The 3,870-nt window shown below is 42.3% G+C and overlaps 3 non-coding genes across 3 annotated transcripts; 1 reads left to right on the top strand and 2 right to left on the bottom strand.

Moving 5' to 3' along the window:
• Positions 1-1,786: 1,786 nt before the first annotated feature.
• Positions 1,787-1,858, bottom strand: trnag-ucc (transfer RNA glycine (anticodon UCC)). Its single transcript has one exon. It is a non-coding gene; the product is annotated as a tRNA-Gly (tRNA).
• Positions 1,859-2,696: 838 nt separating this feature from the next.
• trnad-guc (transfer RNA aspartic acid (anticodon GUC)) lies at positions 2,697-2,768 on the top strand. The gene has a single exon. It is a non-coding gene; the product is annotated as a tRNA-Asp (tRNA).
• A 100-nt stretch (positions 2,769-2,868) lies between these two features.
• On the bottom strand, positions 2,869-2,940 carry trnag-ucc (transfer RNA glycine (anticodon UCC)). The gene has a single exon. It is a non-coding gene; the product is annotated as a tRNA-Gly (tRNA).
• Between the last annotated feature and the right edge of the window lie 930 nt (positions 2,941-3,870).

Genomic DNA, 3,870 nt, shown 5'->3' with positions numbered 1-3,870 from the left:
AGGGTAATAATAGCTATATGAACCAAAATCGTTCTTTGTACCAGGCTGTAAACACCTTTTTTCTGCTGTAAAGTTGACCATTCTAACAGTGGGCTCAATTACAACTTGCTCTATTATGGAGCCAGGACTAGCGGAATTTTGATGAATTGCAGTTTCTGTTACTTCCGTATTGGCCTCCCGAGGGAGAGCGGGAGGTTGCCGCTTGGTTGAATCTCAGCGCTGAAGCGGCGCCGCCTGATGACGTCACACGCCACGCCAAAATAAAAGTCTTTTTTGTTTAGCTTTTTTGCCACTTACTGTTGCAGTCATGACTTATTGATACATTTCTCCCATGTTTTTCACTTTACACTTTATCTGCTCTCTCTCTCTCTCTCTCTCTCTCTCTCTCTCTCTCTCAAACCTTTAATCTAAACATTTTAAGACAATTTTGAGAAACTTTTTTAATCCAGTTCATGACTTGCATGTCTACAACACATTACTTCCTATTAATATCTGAGTCCAAATCTCATCCTTATAATTATGACCTCTTCTTGTCTATTTCTACAACTTCACAGGCCCATATAGGGTTTCTTTTTTTCACATGTTGTCTCTTATTATCTGTGTTCCACGTTTCCTGCCATTCTTTAGCAATATCTTCAGTAATATTTAATTTACCTTCACTTACAGAAGCATTAAAGGGGTAGTTCACATAAAAATTACAATTCTGTTATTTACTCATCCTCTACTTGTTCCAAACCTGTTTGAGTTTCTTCTGCTGATCAACTCCTAAAATACCTAAGGTATTTCAGTTCCTGCATATTTTGAGGTTACTTTCATTGAGTTTATTCTTTCCATGTTCTTTTTTTTCAGTTTCAGTTTATTAGATTGTGCTGTATATTTCTTTTTATATGTAACATATAACATTTATCTGTATTCACTTTACTCATAATGAATGTATTATTGAGTCTTATGTGTCCTTAAGTTATAATATTATTAATCTGACTTCTGTCCTGTTTTTACTGGTCATTGATTTAACTTTAAATAAATATTCAATATTTATAAGAGTTTCAGATGTTTTTGCCAGTGATTATCAATGCCTCATGTGATTAGTGCTCTTCTTTCATTTTTCAGATAAATCTCTATTTAATCATAAGTTTAGATCTTCTTTCAGTAAATGATCAGCTGTTGACAATGCTGTTAGGACTGGATTACATTGCTGATCTATGTGGGGGGAGGAAAGATTTTTTGCTCCGCAGATCCTCGTTAGTATAGTGGACAGTAAGACAGGAAGAAGCAAGGATTATTAATGAAGAAAAACTATCCAAGCCCAGTTTTCTACCCTCCTCTTGCTGTCAGCCAAGGTCTTTAGTGCCAGCACTGCAGACAATGCTGTTAGGACAGGATTACATTGCTGATCTGTGTGGGGGGAGGAAAGGTTTTTTGCTCCGCAGATCCTCGTTAGTATAGTGGACAGTAAGACTGATGAAGAAGCAAGGATTATTAATGAAGAAAAACTGTCCAAGCCCAGTTTTCTACCCTCCTCTTGCTGTCAGCCAAGGTCTTTAGTGCCAGCACTGCAGACAATGCTGTTCGGACTGGATTACATTGCTGATCTGTGTGGGGAGAACAGATTTTTTTAACTCCGCAGATCCTAGTTAGTATAGTGGACAGTATCTCCGCCTGTCATGCGGAAGACCGGGGTTCGATTCCCTGACGGGGAGGCCGTCTTTTGTCTTTTACTTTTTGGCTGTTGCCTTTTACAAGTTTGGCAACGGACTAAGTGATATAAACAGCAGCCAAAAGGAAATGCGTTGGCCGGGAATCAAACCCGGGTCAACTGCTTGGAAGGCAGCTATGCTCACCACTATACCACCAACACTTGCAGACATCTCTTGCCAGATGAGCTCAAAAAGAATGCTTTCAACCAAGGCTCTCTTTGTCTTGGTTCGGCACTGAAAAACATGTCCAGCATATGGATCCCAACCATCTCAAAATGCACTGATCTACCCACATGTCATGGGACATCTTCATAAGAGTGGCGCCTGGCCATGTAATGTTACGGCAGCCAAAAGGAATACATTTGCTGGGAATATACATAGAAGCCAGCTATGCTCACCACTATAATACCAACGCTTGTAGACATCCTCTCACAGAAGTGTAGAAAATGAAAGCTTTCGAACGAGGAGTTCTTTGTGTGGGCGAAAAAAAATGTCGAGTATGGATCCCATCTCTTTCTGACGTTGATGTTGGATAAAGCGTTCGAAGGTACAACCTCACCCAAAAAAAGGGAGGTCAATAATTTCACTCTGAAGTGGTGGAGTTGTCATCTTCTGTCACCCAGTATTCACTGTAATGAGCTCCCCCGGTTTGAATGTCATTGCAAGGGTTGACTGGATGCAGCTCATGAAAGGGCAAGCTGACATTTTGTGGAGTAAAAGCTGGGCAATGTGTAAGAATGAATGGCGTGCTTTGTTTGCTGCAAAACATGCTAATAACGTTCTCCTGTGTGATGCACTGTTCAAGTTACTGCTGATGACCAGTCGAAGACTACTGAAGAAGCAAGGATTATTAATGAAGAAAAACTGTCCAAGCCCAGTTTTCTACCCTCCTCTTGATGTCAGCCAAGGTCTTTAGTGCCAGCACTGCAGACAATGCTGTTAGGACTGGATTACATTGCTGATCTGTGTGGGGAGAACGGGTTTTTTTTACTCCGCAGATCCTCGTTAGTATAGTGGACAGTATCTCCGCCTGTCACGCGGAAGACCGGGGTTCGATTCCCCGACGGGGAGACCCTCCTTTGTCTTTTACTTTTTGTCTTTTACTTTTTGGCTGTTGCCTTTCACAAGGTTGGCAACGGACTAAGTGATATAAACAGCAGCCAAAAGGAAATGCGTTGGCCGGGAATCGAACCCGGGTCAACTGCTTGGAAGGCAGCTATGCTCACCACTATACCACCAACGCTTGCAAACATCTTTTGCCAGATGAGCTCAAAAAGAATGCTTTCAACCAAGGCTCTCTTTGTCTTGGTTCGGCACTGAAAAACATGTCCAGCATATGGATCCCAACCATCTCAAAATGCACTGATCTACCCACATGTCATGGGACATCTTCACAAGAGTGGAATATACGTAGAAGCCAGCTATGCTCACCACTATATTACCAACGCTTTCAGACATCCTCTCACAGAAGTGTAGAAAATGAAAGCTTTCGAACAAGGAGTTCTTTGTGTGGGCGAAAAAAAAATGTCGAGTATGGATCCCATCTCTTTCTGACGTTGAGGTTGGATAAAGCGTTCGAAGGTACAACCTCACCCAAAAAAAGGGAGGTCGATAATTTCACTCTGCAGTGGTGGAGTTGTCATATTCTGTCACCCAGTATTCACTGTGATGAGCTCCCCCCGGTTTGAATGTCATTGCAAGGGTTGACTGGATGCAGCTCATGAAAGGGCAAGCTGTTGTGGAGTAAAAGCTGGGCAATGTGTAAGAATGAATGGCGTGCTTTGTTTGCTGTAAAACATGCTAATAACGTTCTCCTGTGTGATGCACTGTTCAAGTTACTGATGACCAGTCGAAGACTGATGAAGAAGCAAGGATTATTAATGAAGAAAAACTGTCCAAGCCCAGTTTTCTACCCTCCTCTTGCTGTCAGCCAAGGTCTTTAGTGCCAGCACTGCAGACAATGCTGTTAGGACTGGATTACATTGCTGATCTGTGTGGGGGGAGAACGGGATTATTTACTCTGCAGATCCTCGTTAGTATAGTGGACAGTATCTCCGCCTGTCACGCGGAAGACCGTGGTTCGATTCCCCGACGGGGAGGCCCTCCTTTGTCTTTTACTTTTTGGCTGTTGCCTTTCACAAGGTTGGCAACGGACTAAGTGATATAAACAGCA

This window comes from Danio aesculapii, chromosome 4 (genome assembly GCF_903798145.1).
Source record: "Danio aesculapii chromosome 4, fDanAes4.1, whole genome shotgun sequence".
Classification (NCBI taxonomy): domain Eukaryota; kingdom Metazoa; phylum Chordata; class Actinopteri; order Cypriniformes; family Danionidae; genus Danio; species Danio aesculapii.
Note: the sequence above shows the minus strand (reverse complement) of the source record. Positions and strands in the feature narration are given on the sequence as shown.